Here is a 23567-nt window from a genome sequence, read left to right as displayed (position 1 = left end):
GAAGTGTGGGTAGAGCATTCTAAACAGAAGAGATGACATGCACAAAGGCACACAGTGTACAAAGACTGTGGACAGGTGCAAGCCATGACCAAAAGTAAGAGTTTAAAGTCACCAGTTTGAGGTTCTGAAATGCGGCAGGTAGACACAGTGACTCAGAGTGCAGGTCTGCACTGGGGTGGAGACTCCCAGCTTGGGGCTTTGCCTGTCTCTGCTGCCTTCAGTGGACCCCCCCCCCCACTTTTTCAGCCTCCATTAAAGTTGTCTGGGATTATATGAGACTCCCCCAGCGGGAGAAGGGGAAGGTGTGAATGTAACAATGTCTTTGAGGCTGGGGTCTGGTCTGCCTCCCAATTATCCCTGGAGAGGCAACTACTCAGCTCATGGGGGCTTCATTCTCCAGTTGCTTCTAATCAATGATGTCCTGGTGACAGGCATAAATTAATTTCCTTTGAATAGGCCAATTAGATGTAATCGTTGGGGGAAAATGTATTTAGGTGGCTTTAGCTCGAGGACTAGGCTTCTCTAGATGTGGCTTTTCAGAATCCTGTTCTCTGATTTGGCATCTGCCCCCATCATGTCCCTATCTCTTTGGCCTAAGGAACCAGCTGGGTTTTACCTAAATAAAGTGCAGCCCTGAGTAGACTCTCCTCTCAGATATTTGAAAGATGGAAGCAGGCTGAGAATTACTTAAGGGCTCTCTATAAAACCCCATGTCTAAAATGATTTGTTATGATCATTCACAGGTTTTCATTGTGTTCCACAGTTTGGTTTTGGGCTTAGAGCTCTGAATCTCCTTCTGAGAGCAAGAACTAGCCCAGAACATCCGGTCCCTTTGGCTCCGTGTCTTCTTGCTGTGTAACTTTTTTGCTGTGTTCTGGTTTCTGATCTTCATTTTCCCCATTTGCAAAATGAAGGGTTTAGGGAAGTGATTTCTGAAATGACATACTAGTTTTCTGTTGCTGCCATAGCAGTATACCACACACTTACTTAAAGCATCTTTTTTCTTTTTTCCAGAAGTCCAGTGGACTGGGCTGGGCAGTCTGCTTAGGGTCACATAAGACCAAAGCTAGGGTGTCCTCTGGCCTGGACTTTTATCTGTAGGCTGCTGGGGAGGGTCCACTTCCAAATATATTCAGGTTGTTCTCTGATCTCAGTTCCATGTAGGACTGGTATAATAGGATAGGATATGTCTCTGTTTCCCTGCTGGGGGACTGGTCTTTGCATCTCGATGCTGCCTGCATTCTTTCTCATGCTTTTCCATGGAGCCCCCTGCAGCAACGTAGAAAAAAGAAAGAGTCCTTAGATTTTGTGTTTCTGATTCCAGGCAAAGAAATTTTTCTTTTTTAAGGACCAGTGTGATTAGATTGGCTCATCCACATAATACAGGATAATATCTGAATTATAACATCTATTAATCTTAAATACAACTGCAAAGTCTCTTTTACCCCATAATACAAAATATCCATAGGTCTCAGGATTAAGGTATAGATTTAAGGGCCATTATTCTGCCTGTGACAGTTACCCCTTTGACACCCAGAGATTCATATTCATTCCATAGGTCTCAGGATTAAGGTATAGATTTAAGGGCCATTATTCTGCCTGTGACAGTTGCCCCTTTGACACCCAGAGATTCGTATTCATTCCATAGGTCTCAGGATTAAGGTATAGATTTAAGGGCCATTATTCTGCTTGCCCTTTGACACCCAGAGATTCGTATTCATTCCAAATGCAAAATTCACTGTATCCCAAGGTCCCCAAAGTTTTCATCCCATGAGAGCATCAGCAAGTTTCATCGGAATCTCAGCAGCTCAGAAGTCCCAAATCTCATCATCTAAATTATCTAAGCAGGCATGGGTGAGGCTCTGGCTGTCATCCATCCTAGGGCATAATTTCTCTCCATCTGTGAACCTGGGGAGCTAAAGAAACAAGTTACCTGTTCCCAAAATGCAATGATGGAACTGGTTATAGGAGGCATTCAGGTTCAAACAAGGAGAAGATGGAGAATGGAGTCAGATGACTTTCTGGGGTCCTCATACCCCTCTCCTAAAGCTGTGGGGGAAAAACATAACAGAACGAGCCCCTTGGCCCCCCATCACCTCTACAGAGAGTGACTGACTGTGTTTGTGGTCTGAGCCCTGCTGTTCCCACGTGGGAAGGTCCAGGAGGTTTGACTGCCCTGGCGCCTTCTCCTCTTTTGGAATACCCCACACTGATTTGAATAACTGATGAGTGTTTAGAGAATAAGAGGTACAGGATCACAGAGGTCATTACAATGGCCAGAATTCTGGCCACAGTGGAGGAAATCAGGCTGTTGGGATAGTCCAGTGAGGGAGAAATTTGACCAGTCCATTTTGGTTCACAAACATTTTTAAAATTTTTTTGTAGGGGCACCTGGGTGGCTCAGTTGTTAAGCATCTGCCTTCCACTCAGGTCATGATCCTAGCGTCCTGGGATTGAGCCCCACATCGGGCTCCCTGCTAAGCGGGGAGCCCCCTTCTCCCTCTCCCACTCCCCCTGCTTGTGTTCCCTCTCTTGCTGTGTCTCTTTCTGTCAAATAAATAAATAAAATCTTAAAAAAAAAAAGTTTTGTAAAAGGTAGCACAAACTCCAAAAAATGCTATCTGCAGGAAAGAAATCGAATCATACACCACTGAGTTTCTGTTCTCTAGCCCCTCCCCAGATGTTTGACATGTGTGCGAACATCTAGGGATACACACACACACAGAGACACACATACCCCTCCCCTGACCCTTGACTTTTTCTAAATATAAATGGAAGCATATTGAACATACTCTTCTGGACCTTGCTCCTGTCACTTTAGACATTGTTCCCTATCGAGTCATAGGGATCTGTACCACTCTTTTTAATGACCACAAGGAATTACGATATCCAGTCACCTATCGTTGGAATCTAGGTTGTTTCCAGTCTTATGCTCCTCTGAAAATACTGTAGTGAGTAACTTATTTACACATTCGCACACATTTATGATAAAAAAAAAGACAATCCCACTATGCTAACATAATCACCACTAGCATTGGGTTATATTTTGTTCTTGTCTTGTATAAATGTATCTAGGGTGTGTTTAATGTGGATGTAATCATATTGTGCATAAAATCTCTTCTTTTGCTTACTTTGTTTAACTGCATGTTGTATTTGTATTATTAAATAACTCACTAAATTAATAAAAATTATCATGAGGCAGTCTGCCAGGCTCTGCAGATAGAGCAGTATAAAGTGACTGCATATTCCATTTGAGAGGTTGTGCCCCAAATTAACATACTCATCCTCTTGCATTGTGTATTTAGGGTATTTGTAATATCTTTCAGTATTGTAAAGAATTATCTGGTGAACGTAATTAAAGGTTTTTCAGTGTTTGGGTTTATTTCCATGGGAGAGGCGGCAGGGGGAATGGGAGTTCTGTGTTGCCAAAGGGCTGTCCAGAGGAGTTGTGCCAGCCCTCACCTGGGCCTGCTCAGTGAGTCCTGTTAAGATGGGAAGTATGGTATGGCAAAGGGACAGTGAGAACTAATCAGTGGAGGTTCCTGATAAAAGCAAAGGCCACGGGAGTCACAGTGGCAAAATACTGCCGTATGCAGGTGTACAGTTGCCTCTGTTGGGCAGGGGTGTGCGTGCACTTGCAGAGCCCGGAGCATGCTGGGTTAAACACTGCTCTGCCCTGGCTGATATCAAATTACAGAGGGCTGACTAGCAGAGATGGGTCGGTGTGAATAATTCAGGATTCTCAGACACAAAAAGGATTACTGGAGAGAGGAAGGAGATGAATTGGCTTAGTTACAGAGAAGATTTTTTTTTAAGGATAAGATTTCAGAAAAGATACCGAAAAAGTCAGATGCCAGAGGGCATGGATATAACGGACAATTGTCCTTTCTCCCTGATCTAGAGAGGACACAGGGTGGGGTGGGGGGGTCCCAGGCTGTCTCCTGTGCAAAGTAAGCACCCTCACCAGGCAGTCCCAACCTTCCTGATATGGTTAAGGCGTACCTGCCCTCCAAATCTGCCTGCTTCCTACAGTTCCCAGTCACTTGAGAGTGCTTGTTCTGGGGCTTTAGATGCAGTCCCCACCCCAACACCTACCCCCACAGTGTGTCAGGGTCCCAGACCTTGACTTTCCGCAGCCCCTTTTCCCTAAAGAGGACTCACGCAGTTGCTAAAATCAGGGCGTTTTGGCTACAATTATTTCTACTTGGCACCGTGCTCAGCCTGACAGTTAAGTTGGGTGTGCTTTTTTCCTGGAAAGGCATCCCAGCTTGGGCAACTGCAGTTTTCTGGGACCCAGAGAAACAGAACTACACGTCCCCATGTTGAAAACGCCAAGTTGTCCTCAAGGCAACTAGAGGTGTTCCCAACCAGCTCCGCCCCCCCTTTTCCCTACAAGGAGTGTGAGGGGAGCTTTTCTATCAACCTCAGACCACAATACCACAACCATCCCTTGCCGTCAATCAGCTCTGGCACCCAGCTGCTGCCTGGGGGCTGGAAATAACACCTCTGAGAGTGGACTCCTCCCTGATCACCAGAGCAGGTAGCAGGTCGCAGAGGTCAGCCCAGCAAGCCCACCTGGCTGTGAGGCTTGTGAAGTCCATGCTTCCCCCTGCCCCGCCCAACCCCGAGCCCAACCACCCACTGGCTCTTACTGGCAGGGCCCCAGGTCCCACCTCTAGCCTTGCACACTTGTCAGTACCCCAGCATCTCTCTGCTTCTCTCTTCATCCCTCAAGTGGAGTTCCTTCTTGTCCTCTTGCACATCCCGAGCGGTCTGACTGCCACGTCTTTGCCCATGTGGTGTTTTCTGCCCAGTTGCTCTCTTGCTCTCTGCAGGTTCAGATCCCTCCCGGGGACACAGGTTGGCCCCTTTTAAGTACCACTTTCTCCTTGAAGCCTCTGTTATATCTCTCAGCAATTAATGGTATCTTTGGTGTCATCTGAAATGTCCCCACAGTTTATCTCTGTGGCTCCTGGGACTTCTGCCTTCCCTGTTTTGTAGCTGTGTGCGTGTTGCTGTGTTGTCACTCCTCACTAGACTACAAACTCCATGGGAGCAAGCACCACTCAGCCCCTCTCCTTCAGTGTCTCACAGGATCTTACATGTTCGGTCCTGCGTGCGGACATAAAGATGGGTGGGTGGTGGATGGGCAGACGGACGGGTAGGTACTTGGACGGTGAGTGTCAAATGCTGGTCCCATTGTCTGTGGTGTTGATGCCCTAGACAGACCACCTCAGTGACATGTCTGTGCTGTTCTTCCTTCCTGTGGTCTTCCTTCCCACTGTTAAAATAGAAAACAGAATTATATTTTTAAGAGTTTGTTACATTTCTCCAATGAAGTATTCTGTTTCTTGTTCTTAATTTTAAAATCCGAAGAGTTGAATACTTGATATTTCTTCAAGAAAAAGAGAATCTAAATTGAGTTCCTTTTCCTCACGTTTGACATTTTGCTTGATTTATTTTTTTCCTTTTTAGATTCTGGCTCTCCATGAAAGGAAGGGTCCTCATTCTGAACTTAGCACAGTACCTGGCACACAGCAGGGTCTCTGTAAATACTGAACTGAATTGCGTTATGCTCAACAGCCTAGGAACCCTTGGGGTCTCTGCAGCTTGGAGATTGTTCTCTACATGCGCTAAAAGTGAGTTTTTAGCTTGGCTGGAGAGTAGGACTGATGTGCTCTGCCAGATGTCCTCCCTGCTGTAGTCTTTTCCTTGTAGCCTTGAAATGTGGGTTCCCCCTTCCCTCTGTAGAGGCTCTCTTGGCGACACTGAGTCAGATCTGGTTGCAGATAATCCTCGGCCCCAGGGCGTTGTGGTAGATTGCATGCAGAGTACCATCTGGATGCCATACAGCTCACCCTGCCTTGATGGGGGATGTGGGGAGTCCTCCCCGCCCCCTCTACATCCCACTTGCCTTGTTGAAGCAGTCACAGCCATCCACTCCCCATCACAGTAGTTTCCATGAACAAAGCACCAATTTCATGGTTGCAAGGAGCTTAGAACTTTTGGGATCTACACCTGTGCTTCTCTAACTTCCTTTTTTTAAAAGAAAAAAAAACTTAAAAATTAAGTATAGCTGACACACAATGTTACATTAGTTTCAGGCGTACCACATAATGATTCAGTGTTCCTATGTATTATGCTATGCTCAGTGCATACGGCTATCATCTGTCACTGTACAAGTTAACACAATATTGTTGACTGTTTTCTTTGAGCTGTGCCTTTTGTTGCTTTGACTTATTCATTCCATAACTGGAAGCCTGTACCTCTCAGTCCCCTTCACCCTGTTTTTCCATCCCTTGTCCCCTTCCCTCTGGTGACCATCAGTTGTTCTCTGTATTAACAGGTCTAATTCTGCTTTTTGTTTGTTTATTCATTTGTTTTATTTTTTATACCCACATGTGAGTAAAATCATTTGGTATTTATATTTCTCAGTCTGACTTAATGTAATACCTTTTAGGTCCATCCATGTGCCCACAAATGGCAAGATTTCATCCATTTTTATGGCTGCACAATACTCTGTGTCTGTTTTATCTATTCATCTCTTTTTTAAAAGATTTTTATTTATTATTATTTATTTGTTATTTATTTGACAGATAGGGATCACAAGTAGGCAGAGAGGCAGGTAGAGAGAGAGGAAGGGTAGCAGGCCCACTGCAGAGAGCCCGATGCAGGGCTCAATCCCAGGACTCTGGGATCATGACCTGAGCCGAAGGCCAAGGCTCAACCCACTGAGCCACCCAGGCACACCCCTCTATTAATCTCTTGATAGACATTTAGGTTGCTTCCATATCTTCACTGAATTGGTGTGGTCATTGGGGAAAACAGCACAGAGATTCCTCAAAAAAGTAAAAATAGAAATACCATGTGGTTCAGGAATTCCACTGCTAGGTATTTACCCAAAGAAAATGAAAACACAATAAGAAAAGATATTTTCTCACTTCCTTTGATCCTCACAGCAACTCTCAGAGTTGGAGGGAAGGAATTCTCACCCAACAGATGGAGAAACGGAGGCTCGGAAAAGAGAAGTAGATGGCCCAGAGTTGTATAGCTAGGGCAGCTGGGATTTGAACCCCAGTCTCTTGACTCTTTTAGTTAAAATATTTCTCATATCTACCTTAAAAAAAAAAAAAAAAACATTAAAAATACAAGTTCCCAGACTCTTCAACCAGAGATTCTGATCCAGAGGGTCCAGGATGTGGCCCAGAAATTTGCATTTGTAACAAACTCCCCCAGGTACCCCTAGTTCATCCTTAGAGGAACACTCCCCTAACCATTCTGAAGGTAGGCATGGCTTCCTAACTAGGTGTGTGGGGAAATTACCACCCCCTGGATCAAGTCTACTGGGGGTGGGGGGTGGGGGGGTGGCGGTGAGAGCCTTAGGACTTGCAGACATGCTTGTATTTGTGTAGAGGAAGGAATGTGGAAGGTGTCCCTTTAGGGACAGCCAGCTTGGACAGGTAGATACAAAGCATCTTGCTTTTCAATCCCACAGGCTTGATTTAAAACCCCGACTACGGGCGCCTGGGTGGCTCAGTGGGTTAAGCCGCTGCCTTCGGCTCAGGTCATGATCTCAGAGTCCTGGGATCGAGTCCCGCATCGGGCTCTCTGCTCAGCAGAGAGCCTGCTTCCCTCTCTCTCTCTGCCTGCCTCTCCATCTACTTGTGATTTCTCTCTGTCAAATAAATAAATAAAATCTTTAAAAATAAATAAATAAAACCTTGACTACAGGGTCCCGGGTGGCGTCTGCCTTTGGCTCAGGTCATGATCCTAGGGTCCTGCGATCAAGTCTCACATCAGGCTCCTTGCTCAGTGGGGAGTCTGCTTCTCCCTCTGCCTGTTGCTCCCCCTGCTAGTGCCCTCCCCAACTTGTGCCTCCCACTTACAAATAAATAAATAAAATCTTAAAAACAAAAAACAAAAAGCCCTGGCTTACATAGTTTAACAGCTATGTCATTTGGGCTTCAGTTGTGTCATATCTCTGTGCCTCAGTTTTCTCATTGTAAAATGGGGCTAATAATTCCTGTCTCATAGGCTTCTTGGGCAATGCATACGACATTAGGCAATGCATATAAAGAGCTGGCATCATGTCATGCTTGAATAAAAGAAAAATGATTTTTTAAAAAACCTAAAATAGTCCACTCACATACCTGTCTTCATGGCTTTGATCATGCTGCTTTTCCTTCCTGGAAAGTCTTTTCCTTATCTCTCCTCTTAACTAAATACTGCTTGTCTGGTCAGTTGCAGTAGCCTTTGACTAGTGTCTCATTATCTTCTAAGGTGCTTGGGGAAGTCACTACCCTAGGTTTCAGAGAGCTGTCTTCCTCATCTCCAGTTCTAACTTCTGTGCCTCCTGGAATTTTGAGAGTTTTCAGAAATTCTGCTTTAGCTAACTCAGAAAATACCTAGAGCTTCTAGATTTTATTTGTTTTGTTGGCTGGTTGGTCTTGGTTTTTTCCTTTTCTGTAACCCATGTCAACAGAATCCTCCTGGTGCCACCCCACCCTGGGTGATTTTCTTTGTCTGAGTCCTGAAGTGGGGCAGTTCTCTTGCTGTATTGCATGGATTGAAGTGAACTGCAGGGAAGGTTTCACCCAGCTGTACTCTGAAGTCATCCTCAACTTTCTGGCCTTATTAACTCATAACTTATTTTACTCTGGGAAGTTTGAATTAGAACTAATTAGGGTAGTCGGTTTGGGTTGGGAAAGGACTTTTGAGATGGTAACACCCTACCCCTCACTGGACCTTTCAATTCTCAACAAGCCAGAGTTTGAATACCTCTAGGGATGGGGTTCTCATCTCCTCATGCAAAGCTATGACATTGTTGTAGTTTTATCTGTTAGTTTTTCTTCCTGGGAGGTTTGAGAAGTTTCCCTGAACCAGGAAGTCAGGGGGCAGGTAATGCAGGTAGGATTAATGTAGGTGGTTGTGAGAGAATTTATCAAGATAGGGACCCAGACGTAGACCAGTGTTACAAGGTGACTTTGTATCAGAAACAGCATAGTCTGGGTGGGCTCTGGAGCTGTGAGCACCCCAGCATGCCTTGTCTTGTAGACTTTACAGTTTGGGCTCTGGAGCTGTGAGCACCCCAGCATGCCTTGTCTTGTAGACTTTACAGTTTGGGCTCTGGAGCTGTGAGCACCCCAGCATGCCTTGTCTTGTAGACTTTACAGTTTGGGCTCTGGAGCTGTGAGCACCCCAGCATGCCTTGTCTTGTAGACTTTACAGTTTGAGGACTGCCTTAATACACTTTATGTTCAGATCCTGCGGAACTGAGCAAAGTTCCCCTGTCCCCTCTGACTAGTGGCAGAATGGATCCCAGAATGCGGAGAGGGCTAAGATTGAAGTTGGGGGTCAAGTGGCCCAGTAGGTGGAGGGGAAGGCTGAAAGAAAGAGGAGCTGGGCTGCTTGGAGGCCAGATTTGGGGCTGGGTGAGAGATCAACCCAGCCAGCTTTGTGGTTTATTTCTGTAAAATTGAGTTGCTCTTAAGAAACACTTACCTAGTTAATGATCCTTCCTTCCAGCTTGCTTTCCATTAAGACCTTTCTCCTGAATCACTAACTGTGAACAAACTCATTTAAATTGAACTTGGGTGCACAGTCTGATGTTTATGTGGAGGAAGATATTCCAACCAGGTTAGGAGCTCGTGGGTTCCTCCCTGGCGGGGCAGGGGTCGGGGAGCTGAAGGATAGGATTTGTGAGGATGGGGTTGAGGAGGAAGGTGCCACACTGTCCTCAAGAGTTCTGTTTTCCAGTTCATTGCCTCTTTTCCAGCCTTTCTTTCAGAAATGGAATTGGAAATGTTCACAGAATAGCCTACACGATGTGCAGTTTTCCAGCCTTCCGTTGTTGTAGTCTCTGTCCTGGGCGTGTGGAAAGAAGGCTGTGCCAGCTGGCACTACAGCCCAGCCCTCAGAACCCATATTTCAAAGCAGTTACTGGCCAAAAGAAAGAAAGAAAGAAAGAAAAAGAAAGCAGGCTTTGCCTCACAACTCCTAAATACTTCCAGACACCCAGCCATTGGCCCCAAAAAGTGCTCACACGGCACCCTGGGTCCTGACATGCCCCCACGCTGGTCTGGAATCAGGAACCACCATTCAGCATCCTCTGAGGTCCATGCAGGGAACAAAGAAGTGTCGTCCTACAAGGGAGAGTTCTAGGCATGGAACCGGATACCTAGGTCCTGGCCTTCCATTTCTACCCTCCTAATGTGGGACCCTGGGCAGGCTGCTTCACCTAGGCCTCACTTCCTCCTCTTTGTTTAAGGTGCTGGTACCTGCCATTACGGTTTTGTGGGGAGAATCCCCTGAGGTGGAGTATGCAGGGGTGTATATAGGCGATAGAGTTCAGTGCAGATCTTAGTGCAGAGGTAAGGAAGTCCTACATGGCCCACTCTTGGAGCCTTATATTGAAGGAACCACTCTCCTAAAGGCAGCATACATAGTCTCTTTGGAGTCAGAGAAATCTGTTCCAGTCCTGATGCCAGCACCTCACAGCCTGTTTCGTAAGCCATGACATGGGCTGCTACCACCTGGCTCATGGACTAGTCTCCAGGAGTAAATGAGAGATTATAGGTAGATGCTTGCTCAGGGACCAGGGCACAGGGGGCCCTCAGTGCCCTGATACTGTACCAAGAAAGACTTTACGAGTTTATTGTTGAAGACTAGGTTTTTTGATGATTTGTTTGGAAATGCCAGCTTCGACCTTAAACACCTAACACATCGATTTGCTTTTCTGCCTGTTGTCTCATTTGATGCCCCAGCAACCCATGAGGTCCAGAGCAGGGATTTTGATCACTGTTTAATAGCTGAAGACACCAAGGCACAGAGAAAGGAAGTGGTTTTGCTAAAGTTCACAGGGTGAATCACTGGCAAAACAGAGGTCTCCTGATGCCCCAAACAACCCTTCTAGCCCTGGACTGTTTTGAGTTTGGAAATCCAACCCCCACATGCATCCCTGGTGGACTGTGGCCTTAAAGGCTGCAATGATAACATAGAGCTTTGTTCCAGGCACTGACCTAGGTGCTTTCTACATATGTGAACTCACTAAATCCTCACAAAATAACTGAGATTGGTATTATTGTTTTCCCCATTTTATACATGAGGACAGTGAGGCACAGAAAACTTGCCCAAGGTCACATAGCTGGTAAGTAGCAGAGAACAGGTTTTGGAAACCCAGATAGGGCTGGCTCCAGAGTCTGCTCCTAACCAGCATTTTCACTGCCAGGACTCAACCTGTGGTAGGCAAGTGTAGATGGTGTTGGAGTAGAGAGATGAGTGAGACGTGACCGTGCATTTTGCTGCAGACTGGCTGTGCAGCCCAGGCCAAACTTCTCCCCCTGCCCAAATCTTACTTTGCCCACCTTTGTCATGGCAGCATTGGATTAGCCAGCTCTAGCAAAGGGTGGCATTTCTCTGAGTCCCAGGGATGGCCTGGGGTGTGGAGTGGCCCAGCCATTGTGTGGCAAGCCAGCCGGGTGTGGCTCCATCACTGCCAGGCCCTCCCAGGGGAGGAAGTGTCGGTATTTACAGGAAATGCAGGACAAGGCCTGAGAGGTGGGTGGAGGAGGGGCAGCCAGCCTCTGGGAGCCCAGAAGATGTGTCTGGGCGCTGGTGGGAGGGCTGAGGGCGGGTGCCCCTCTTCCCACCCCAAGGACGGGACTTCTTGTTGTTTTTGAAGGGAAAGGTCCCATTTCCCAGGCAGCCCCGCCCCTCCCCTGGCCTCTTCCCTCCAAAACTGCCACGCCCTGCCTGCCTCCAAAATGCCCAGGCTGTTGACCCCTTCCTCCTGGGGGAGGCTGCTAGGAGCAGTGGAAAGAGCATTAAGCTGGGTAACAGGAGATCTGCCTTTAGTCCTTCCCGCCCTGGACCTCAATTTCCCCACCTGTTATATGGGCACTTGCTGCAGTCATAACATGTGTATAGCAAGCTCACAGCCCAGCTGTGAGAAGCAGGATGGTGAAAGAACAGGCCAGCCCCCTTCGGCCCTATAACCAAGGGAGTACAGATTGGCTTCACTTATGCCACAGAAGTGTTGCTGAAGAAGTGTGTATAAACTGAAATTTTGTAAAAATATTCCTTGTATTGATTATATTAGGAGTACAGGCTATTTTTTTAAGCCTGAATAAGAATTGGAAAGGGAACTAACATCCATTGAATCCGTGTTGGTGGCAGGCACTGTGTGGCTTTCACATACCTGATTTCACACTTTAAGAAACAAGGATTATATTTAGGGATAGAAGACCTGAATTTGATCTTGGAACTGCCACTTGCTAACTGTGTCTCCCTGAGCCAATCTCCTGGTACCTTGGGGCCTCAGTCTTCTCATCAGTGAAATGAGGAAACCAGTACATTGTGTCCCACAGGCTTGCCTGAGCCCAAGCCTCACCACCCCCCACCCAGGCCTCTGGCTAGCCGTCTCTGGTCTCTCAGCCTCCCCTCCTGCATGTCTCCCACTGCTGTTCACACATGGCCAGGGCGAACTCTCCAGGGAGCAAAACTAGGCAGGTCCTCCACCCCCTCCACCCCCCACCCCCGGCTAAAATCTTTCGCTGGTTCCTCATGACCCCTGGGACACACAGTTCAGGTGCCTTAGCCCTGCATTTGAGAGCTCTGCTGCCTTGCCAGCCTTTTCTCCCAGCTCTCCCTACCAAGTAGTGGGTGATTCTGGTTCCCTGCACATTTCTCCCTTTGCTTAAACTTCCCTGGAGTGTTCTTCCCTACCACTCTCTTTTCTTTGTCTTCTGCTCAACCTTCACACTCAGCTCAGGTCTCCCCCTGGGCTGGAGCCCTCCTGTGGCCCTCTCCTCACCACACACGCACAGGTTTAGGGGTCCTTTGTCTGAGTTGCTTCCTCATAGCCCTCACCACCTTGTATCCTATTGATCTGTCCTGTCTGCTTTCCCAACAGGCCGTGAGTGCCTGAGGGGCAGATAAGAAGGCTCTCTTTTACCTCTGTGTCCCCAGTGCCAGGCATGGGGCAGACCTTCAACAAATGTGGATTGTGTCGGTGAGTCAGTGCATGTACTGGGTGTTCCGTCCTCTGTGCACTGGTGTGCCTGTACTGGGTAGGGCACTCTGTTTTGGAGTGCTCCAAATCCACACCTGTTTAGGGATGCCAGGAGCCTGGCTGGAGGTGCTCTCCCCATCCCCAAGAGCCAACAAAAGCCAGCAGGTGTTCTATGCAGAATTCAGTGCTCTTGGCTGGCAGGAAGGAGCTTACAGTCTGGGGAGGGAGAAAAAACATGTGAAAACCTAAGGCCATAGCCAGATGAGGGCTATCTGTGGGTACAGGGCCATGTCAAGGGGAGCAGGGCTTCTTCTGTAAGCAGGTATGACCAGGCAGGGGCAGGCTGTGAAGTTTATGCACTCTGTGGGTTCTCTTTAAGAAAAAGAATGTACAGTAAAGAATATTTAATAATCTACAGAGCCTTGAAAGGGACCCATGCAGGTACGGAGCCTGAAGCGTAAGCCTCATTAGCTTCCCAGTAGACCTGTCTCAGTGGCCAGGGAAGGCTTCCTGGAATAGGAGTTGAGGTTGGACCTGGGTCTAGAGAGGAGAACCCATCAGCCACTGACCCTAGGCCTGACCACGAGGGAGTCAGGTCAGCAGACATTTCCCAGGCATCTGTTCTTAAAAGGCGGTCCCTGGCCTAGAGAAGCAAGGCAGATTTATAGGATCTTAAAGGCCTTTGGCTAAAAGTGGCATTTCTCTGCTTCTTCCCTATTTGGGGCAAAAGAGGCAGATATAGTTCAGCAAGGCTAAAAGATGAGTCATGTGACAAGACATGACAAGACTCGTGTGTGTGTGTGTGTGTGTGTGTGTGTGTGTGTGTCTGGGTCCTGGGGTGTTTTCCTTGCCTGTGTCCTCTTCCCTGCTGGGTCTAAGCCTTAGTGTGTTTGTTTCTGTCTGGATTTGTGTGATTGATTCCTTCTGTGTCCCCCATCCAGATGTCCCACTCTGGCTACATGTGACTCTGTGTTTATGTGTGTCAGAAAGGCCCTCGCCCTCTGTCCTCCTTGTATTGTTGCACTGCGGATACTCCTGTGCGTCCTGGCCCTTCTCAAACATTCTCATGCCTGTCTCCCCAGCACAAAGAGGGCAACAGTGAACCAGAAGAATTAACATGTCTAATGAGTGGGTCCAGCTGGGGCTCACTGGTGGCTCTGTCTGGGTTGGTGGAAGAAGAACAGAGTGGACCTTGGGCAAGTCACCCTCACAGAGCCTCAGTTTCTTCAGATGAGGATGGTAACAGTGCCTGCTGAGCTAAGTGGTTGACAGGATCCACAGGGTAATGCATGAGGTGTGCCGGGCACACTGCTCAGTAACACTTAGCTGCCGCTACTGCAGTGTAGATGTGGGATAGGTGAGTAGTTCGAAGGACAGGCTCTGAACCAGGTTCCCTGTGTTCAGATCCCAGCTTTGCAATTCTGTCTGTGCTTGCTTCTCCATCTGTAAAATGGCATGGTAATAACTTACAGGATACAGTGGTGGGGAAGAATTTGCAGTCCCCGGCACATAGTGAGCACCAAATCACTGGCTCTTTCCGCTACCATCGCAGCTGCCCCAGTATTATTGGCTAGCTCCGTCCTTGTGGAAGGGAGGGGTGGGAAGAGAGGATTGTTTTTCAAATCACCACACAAAGAAACCACAAGTGACCCCTCTCCTAGCTCTTGGCAGCTTCAGATGTGGTCTGTGGTTATAGAATTATAGTGTTCTCCATGAATCTCCAGCCACCGCATCCTCTCCAGCTGCCTGAGGTGGCAGCAGTGGTTCCCCTCCCTTCCGCCTCTCCTGTGGTCTCCCTTACTCTGAATCCCAGAGCAGAGATGGTAGGAGAACAACATGTCCAAGTTTCCTCCTGCTCTGGACTGGGTGCTTTGGACCGACAGCTATGGAGCCCATCTTACAGATGAGGAAACTGAGGCAATCCCAGCCACCAGTATTTCAGCACCCACTGAACCTTTGGCTGAATGATAGCCACCCCACAGAGTGCTTCTCCCAACCCCTACCCACAGCCATTTTTGAAGTATATGAAATGATGGCCTGAGTAGTAAAAGAAAGCCCGTATATCTGTTAAGACTTGGCTAGCCACAGCATCCTCAGTGCTGGCAACACCTGCTGGTACCACTTCCACCAAAGGTGTGGTGCACCTGCTGGATAGGAAAGAACAGGGAGGCTGTCACTGACAGGCTGACGGCAAGTCAGGTAAATTAGCTGGGGTAGGACAAGTGGTTCAACACATGTTTGTTGTGCACTTACTATGTGCTATTCATGGAAGATGCAGACTGCATCACAAGCAGGTGATTCCCCTCCCTGAAAGAACTGTGGCTGATAGGGGAGCTAATACAGGCACATAAATAACTATAGGCACAAAATGTGAGCTGTGATGGGAGCCCCTTCCAGCAGGAGAGAAAGAGAAGTCTTCCTGAAAGAACTAGTGTGTGTGTAGACTTTGCGGGGGAGGGGGTCAGAGGCAAGTGGAGGAGGGGGTGGGCAGGAAGAGGCTCAGAGATGGGAGGGCACAGAGGTGTCCATGGGCCAGTGGGTCAGCGGTTTAGCTGCATATAAGGGCTGAGGAAGGCAGACGTGTGCAGGAATCACCAGGACAAACTTCCTCAGCTTTGTGGCGGACCCCTGTGGACATAAAGGCACAGAGCATCACCGTGGGAACGGCCTTCCAAGGTCCTCTAACTCCCTTATTTTGAGGAAATATGGGGATGAGGAAGCTGATGTCCAGGAAGAGGAAAGGGCCCACCCAGTGTCACACAGCAAGCTGGTCACAGAGGTAGGACTAGAACCTGGATCTGTATGACCTTGAGGGACTCCTCCTGATGAATTCAGCCTGGCGTTTAGTTCAGATGATTGTAGCAGATAAAACTGTTGGGCACTGTGCTGAGCAATTTACCCGCCTCACTCACAGACATCATCTTCTAGACCCTGGGAGGGTAAGTACTATTACCATCTCCCTTTTACACAGGAGAAAGCTGGGAAAGTTAAGCAACTGGCCTAGGGTCATTGGGCTGACAAGTGACAGAACTGCCACCTGCCCTCAAGAGGTGAAATGTGTCCTTTAACATTATCCTTTGCTGGGGTGCCAGAGATGGCTGCAATGCTAAGGGGTCAGTGGCAGAGCCAGGCCCCTGTGCTAGCAGTGGGGCTGCTGTGAAGGGCCAGAAATGCAGGACTCTTCCTGTGCTGTTTGCACCTCCCCAAGTTGGAGGAGGGTAGTGACTGCTTCCCAAAGCCGGAACCTGAGAGATGATCCCTCTCGTGAGTTTGGGGCTCTGACTGATGATTTTTTTTTAGTATGTTACCTCTTTATATTAGTCTATCATTTTATGAGACTTCTGAAGATCTTCCAAAAGTATTGGAAGTATTTCCCCCCTGCCCCGGACCTCTGAACTTTTTGAATTCACTGAAAAGAAAGCCTTCATAGTTACAGTTGTGTTTCCCGTTGGCTAGAAGAGAAAGATGTTTGTTTGGAGCAAAAGGAGGCTGAACTGGAATCAAGGAGAACAGAATTCCTTGAAAAATCCCTATAAAACCACTTCAAATCCACTGGGAAGGCTTAAATTAAAACGATAGACAATAACAGGTATTGATGAGGATAGTGAAAAATTGAAACCCTCAACATTGCCAGTGGGATTATCAAATGGCTCGGCCAAAAAACAGTCTGGCAGTTCCTCAAGATCTTAAACATAGAGTTACCATATGACCTCAACCCCTATATATAGACTCAAGAGAAATGAAAACATGTGTCCACATAAAAAAAACTTTCACATGAGTGTTCATAGAAATACTCTTCAAACAGCCAAAAAGTGGAAGCCTTCGAAATGTCTATCCACAGATGAATGGGAAAACAAAGTGCGGTATAGACCTATAGGGCAAAATTACTCAGCCATAAAATAGAATGAGGAGCTGATACATGCTATACCATGGATAAACCTTGAAAACACTGTGCAAAGTTAAAGCAGCCACACACAAAAGGATTGTAGGATTCCATTTCTATGAATGTCCCGAATAAGGCAAATCCATAGAGACACATAGTTAATTAGTGGTTGCCTAGAGCTGGGGACCAGTCCTAGTGATTGACTCCTGAATGGTATGGGGTTTCTTTGGGGGTCGATGAAAATGTTCTAAAATTAAGTAGTGATGATGGTTTCACAATTCTGTGGATACACTAAAAAGCACTGAATTGTACATTTTAAAAGAACAAAATTTTAGAATATGTGAATTATATCTCAATAGAGCTATTGTTACAAGAAAACAAATTCTTACAAAACCACTGATGCTGTATTTCAAGAAGAGGGGTGGAGATGTCATAGGATGGAGAGGAAGGACGTACTTCTGTTTTTACTTAGCAAAAAATGGAAATTAAATTTTTAAAAAAGCCTCTCCTTCAATCATGTTTCTGGGAACCATTACAAGCGCTATCCCTTGGCTGACCCTGGGTGCAGGATGCATTCCCTCCAAGAGGGAACAAAGCAGAGATTCACTCCAGTGGTGTGGAGACAGACAGGCAGCTGCTTTTAGGCTGCGGGAAGCATGCTATCTGGTTTCAGGACATGGTTTCACATACCTGGGGGTCTTGTTCTCCACCTGCATTTTACAGGTGTGGAAACTGAGGCCCACCTTGACAGTCCTGTAGTCCGCATAGTGCATTGGGTTAGTGGTGAATCCGGGACTGCCGGGTCTCTGACCCGCATCTTAAGCAATTTCCACTGTATTAGATGGAAGGTTCCCAGTTACAGTGCAGATGATGGCTGTATCTGTGAAAGTCTTAATGTCCCTTGAGCAAGGGGAACATGGGAGAGGTCAATTCTGAGTGACAAGGAAGTCTCAGAGCAGAAGGTGCAACCTGGGGAAGGTCTGGAGGGATTAAGTGAACTGGGAAGGTGCCTGGGGGTGAGGGAGTGGGGGGACGTAGGCAGGGGGCAGGACTGAATGTCTGAGGGTTTGGAAATCCCTGCTTGTGCAGCCAGCCCTTCCCTCTGTCCACTTCTAAGCTCTTCCAGCTGTTCTGCTAATTAGGGTAGTCATCTTGTCTCCATCTCCAACTTTCCAGCTCCCAGAGAGCAGTCCTGAAGCCCCCTGCCCCTCCTCGCTGAGCTGGCAAACTTCAGAAAAGTCTCAGCCTATGTCAGAGGAGCCAAAGGATGTTACATCTGCAGTCTGGCCTCCTTCTCACAATATCATTGTACCAGCAAGGATGGAGTCTGGGGCCAGAGTGCCCGCCGACAGATTCTCGGTGAGGCAAACGTTCCTTTTTTATGAGTTGTTAAGCCATTTTGGCTGTGCTTAGGGTTATGGCTCCCAGTGAGTGTCACTAGGACGGGATTTAATGGGCAGAGCTGGACAGCCCTGGGCCAGGTTACAAACTATTCGTCCCCCCACGTGGATGCACATGTCCTTTTACGACTCTAGGCTGCTGGAGAGGACTGTGCTCATTTGGAGGGTCATTTAAGGTAATGAGCTCTGGGCAGCTCTAATTTATGTTCCTTTTAAAACACAGATCAACTCAGAGGGAGGATACAGCTCTGTGGAGACTAGTCTAGGGGTTTAGAACTTGGCCCTTTTGTGGGCTGGCCAGAAAGGACCTACTGCGTGCCAGCCAGTGACCACTTTCCCCATTATGTTCTCATTTAATCCCTCAGTGACTCTACATAGTCATCCCCACTTTACAGATGGGAAACAGAGAAATTGGGTGACTTGCCTAAAGTCACACAGTGAATCTCCTCTGACCTGATGCCAGATTTCCAGGCCACTTGGTCTCTAAACTTACAGTCCTAACTGCCTAAGCCTTTTGCTGATTTTTCCTGGCATGTGTCATTGCCCTTGATTTACAGATTTAAAAACAAACACACAAAAAAATGAAGACATGGGAAGGTTAAGTAACTTGCTTGAAGGGATAGAGTTGGGATTCAAACCAATTCAGCCTGACTTCTGAGCCCACCCTCTTAACCAGTACTTTGCACGGTACTTTCTTGGAGACAAGATGACTACCCTACTACACTGTACTTTCTATGAATCAGAGAGAGTACTTTAGTCATCTTTAACTTCTCCATTTTTGTGCTCCTTGAAGTACATGCTAATCCCTGTTTGTTGAATAAGTACGTGACGGATAGAAAGGTGGGAGGGTGGGCAGGTGGATGGATGACTGAGTAGATAGGTGGTTGGAGAGATGAATGGGTGGGTGGATGAAAGAATATGTAGATGGGTAAGTGGGTGGGTTAGAAGGCTTTTTCATATGTAATATATTGTTATGATCAAATAGGCTATCTGGAGACAGCATCTGAGTTGTGATTCCAATGGGCATTATCCGTAATTTGTAGGCCATGGCCTACCAGCATCTGTAGTGCAGAATCTAAAACACAAAGGATTCCTAGTAGGCATTTTTTTTTTTTGAATGACTGAGAAACAAAACAGACAGGAACCATGGCTAAAATACAGAGCACCGAAGCCTTTGCAAAGGACCCATCTGGGAGATTCATGTTGACAGACTGGTGAGATGGATGGGATATGTCATGGTTCTGGGTCTGACTCCCCAAGGGAAGAAGTGGTTACACAGGACACAAGTTCTACTAGAGCCTGTTGGAGAATGAAGTTGTCAAAAACATTTCTCAGAGTTGTTTTCTTCCCTGTCTTTGAAGATCAGCCTGGTAGCAAATATGAAGGCTTGGTAGGAGCAGCTATGTTGACACTTGTGGTCTTAGAATATTTTCTTTGCTTATTAAATGAATGACTTCTATACAAAATCAGGTCTGTCGCTACAACTTCCATTGAATCTGCAAAGGCGTTGGATTATACTTGCTCTTTTATACTGTGAAAGCATATTTTTAATGGCAGTTTTTCTCCATTTGTTGTGTTCACAATCCCTAAATAGGACACTGAAATAAATGCATCAAAATATAATCATAACACCCAAACCTTTGTCTTCTGACTTCTATTCTACATCTTTCTTGAAAACTGAAGTCAGGGAGAAGTAGAATGAAAGATCATGAGCCAGTTCCTGTCTATGGCTGAGCTTGGTTGAGGATGGATGGTCGGTGGTTCAGAGTTAACTGTGTTTGTGTCTGTGAGGTCTGTGGGTCTCTAACATAATGTTAGTCAAACTGTTATAGATTAATAATTATGTGAAGTCACACACTGTGACTTCATGGGTGTTATCACTTGGGATGAGGTTATAGTGTTAGCACATGTTAAAAATGGGTTGACTTAAAGACAATAGTAAGTAAATAGTAGAACAGCTATATGCAGCTAGAGCTAAGCTGAGAGCTCCCAGTTAGTGAGTTATGCATTAGGCATGGCTCTAAGTGTTTCACATTATGTAACTCATTGAATCCTCCCAACACCTCAGTAAATTAGGCACCCCTGAGGCTTGGTGAAGTTAAACATGGCCAGTACTGGGCTGAGACAGAATTTGAATGCAGGCAGTCTGACTCGAGAGTGTGAGCTCTAATCTCTGCACATTACCACCTCTCAAAAAGAAAATAAAATAATAGCATAGACAATAAAAATCAAGCCACCTTTTGCCTGGCAAACTGAGACACAGTTCCACACATTGGTCTTAGAGACCAAGGAATGTCCGGGTGGCACAGTTGGCCTCTGTTTTCACATATCCAAAATGGGATCAAGCATAGGAAGAGGCATCCTCGGAGGCAATGTGTGTTGGCCTAGATTTGCCACATGACCTTGAGCCAGCCCTTCCCCCTCTCTAAGGGTTTGGCTTCCATGACTCTCTCCCCAGTGTCACCCATGGCTCTGTTTTGTGGAATCCAATCCTCTGCTTGGCCTGAGGTAGTATCCAATGCTGGGGAGACTTCATGGCAGCATCAAGTCCAAGGACACCCACTGTTTTACATCCCAAGTTGAGCAGAGCCTATGGCAGCCCGAGGTGTTGGGGCTGAATCCCAATGGCACCAGAATATCCCTGAACAATTCAAGCGAGAGGGTGACCCAATCAGGTTGGGTTTGAGGAGGTTTTCTCTGGCTGCTGGGTGGGAAAAGATTGGAGGCCAGCCAGGGGGGAATGGGAGAGACCAGGAAAGCAATGGTCACAGATGTCCAGGCAAGAGATGGCTTGGGCCGCAGAGCTATGACAGAGATACCAGTGGAGTCAGAGAAGACTTCAAGGTAAATTGGGAAGAGGTATTGTGTTCGAGTAGTGGCTGAGATTGCACATTACCACATCTCTAACAGAAAATAAAATAATAGCACAGACAATAAAAACAAAACCACCTTTTGCCTGGCAACCTGAGACCCAGCTCCACACATTGGGAGAGGTGATAATGCTGAGATTTCCAGCTTGCTGTCTGGGATGATGCTGATACCTTCACTTGTGGGATGCTTGGCTGGGAATCCTATGCTCCTTCACAGGGCATTTTAGAAAGGCCTGGCATCTATCTTCTTTCCCTTGATATAGAGGGAGAACCATCCAAGGGCACAGTTAACTGCTCCATCCCTCACTACTACTGGCTATCCTCCACAGAGCATAATGAGCTCCTGCTGGGGCCTAATGTGGCCATCCCTCTTGCAGGAGAGAAGGGCTCCACTCACTATCTGAGGACACACACAGTGCAAACTGATGGAGGAAGCTCTACAGGGAAGGGAACTACGGCTCCTCCCGAAGACTGGTCCATGCAATCAGTCACTTTCCTGAAGGAGGTTCTGAGCTCTCTAAAGCAAGTGTGGTGTTCCTCTGACCTCCAGTGGCCCCAGGGGGTGTAGTGAAGGGGCAGAAGGAGATATAGGGTGGTCCTAGGAGGGGAGGTGCTTACATGCCTTTTTACACAATGGTATGGGGCTTACTGCAAAATCTACTGTTTGCTTTCCTAGTTTGAAAGAAAAGGACAACAAAGTCAGTTCTGAAAAAGAAGAAAGAGGTCTGGTCAGAAGGGTAGCCGGTTAGATGGTAGAGTGAATTATGGCTCACCCCGGGTCAGCATTTAGTTTGTATATCTGCACACAAAAGCAGAACTATAGTTGCTACCACACACACATTTTGTCCACAGAAGCCCAGGCAAAAATAGGCCACCTTGTCCCTGATATGCCTGACCTCATGGCCCCAGTGTGGACCAGGGGATGCCTGTCCTGCTCTTGACTCAGCTCCTTGCTTCTTGGGTTCCAGGTATTCTGGAGATAGGTATCCTTGGTTCTGGCTGCTGCAGTAGTTGAAAAAGAGCTCCAAGGTTAGGCTAAGGCTCAGTTTTTCTGGTCCTGATGTCTCCTACCCTGGCCATGCTTCTCCCTGCCTAGCCCAGGGCCAAAGGTAAGAACAGTGTCCTTAAAAAAAAAAAAAAAAAGAACAGTGTCCTTGCCTACATGAGGCCTGGGCTGGCATTGGCCCAGCCATTTCTGCAAGTGAATGCTCCCTCCTTTCCTTCAGTCTGTCCATCCATCTGTCCATCCATCCATCCATTCATCCACCCATTATTCTAGTGCCACATTGTGGCATTCCCAAAGGGCAGGAATAAGTATTTGATTAGAATTTAATAAGACCAGGAGTGTCTGGGTGGCACAGTTGGTTGAATATCTGACTCCTGGTTTCAGCTCAGGTCATGATCTCGGGGTCCTGAGATTGAGCCCCACATCAGGCTCCATGCTTAGCATGGAGTCTGCTTGAGATTCTCCCTCTCCCTCTGCTCTTCCTGCTCCTGCTTGCTCTCTCTCTCAAATAAATAAATAGATCTTTAAAATAGGAAGACTTTAATAAGACCAAATTTTGTGAGAAGTTGTCTGGAACCACATTGCCCATGCATGGCAGGAGAGAGCTACTGCAGGTTTCCAAATAGGAGGGGGAAATGGCCTGATCCCTGTTGTAGACAACCACTCTGCTTGGTGGAGAGAGAGGCCCAGAGCAGGGAGCAGAGCAAGGAGGTGATTGTAATGGGGTTAGAGCCTCTTCTGTGGGGATAGTTGTGAATTCAGAGAAAAGGAGGATTCTTCTGCTCCAGGTTGGTGTGTTTTATGCTGCTTCTCCTGGAAGTTTGCTCATGCTATCACAGAGTTCCTGCTCCTGCTCACAGCCTCAGAGCAGCCTTCCCTGACCTGTTCAAACAGCTCCCCCTTTTTATTCCCTATGAAAGCACTTTTTTCTTCTCCCTCACTTATCATTATTTACGGTCATATATTCGTGGTTCCTTTTTTGAAACAAGGACCATGTCTGCTTTATTTGCCACTGTGTTACCCTCTGCCTAGCTCTGTGCCTGGCATAAAGCAGGCAATCAATAAACATTTATTGATTGAATGAATGAATGAATGAATAAATAAATAAAAATAAATACAGGCAATGCCTATGTCATAGTCATAGTCATATGAGTTTGTTATCTCACCTGTGAAAGCATTGATCATCACAGCACCAGCAAGAAAATAAAATAGAAATCATTATCCACCTAGGTGAAACTGATACTCCGAGTGGTGTCTTGTCCATGATCTAGCTGATGACAAGGCAGGGACCAAGGTCCAGAATGCACATCCTGAACCGTCCTGCATCACTGCATCCCTCATTCAGGCCCAGAGGAACATGGCCACCTTGGGAACAGATCCTGCTGCCTGCCAGTCCAGA

General features: G+C 47.1%; 1 protein-coding gene across 1 annotated transcript in view; it reads left to right on the top strand.

The window, feature by feature from the left end:
• FGD5 (FYVE, RhoGEF and PH domain containing 5) overlaps positions 1-23567 on the top strand; it is a 123025-nt gene that overhangs the window by 27573 nt on the left and 71885 nt on the right. The window lies entirely within an intron of this gene.

This window comes from Mustela putorius, unplaced genomic scaffold, assembly GCF_011764305.1.
Source record: "Mustela putorius furo isolate JIRA1106 unplaced genomic scaffold, ASM1176430v1.1 tig00003850_pilon_pilon_pilon, whole genome shotgun sequence".
NCBI classification, from domain to species: Eukaryota; Metazoa; Chordata; class Mammalia; order Carnivora; family Mustelidae; genus Mustela; species Mustela putorius.
Note: the sequence above shows the minus strand (reverse complement) of the source record. Positions and strands in the feature narration are given on the sequence as shown.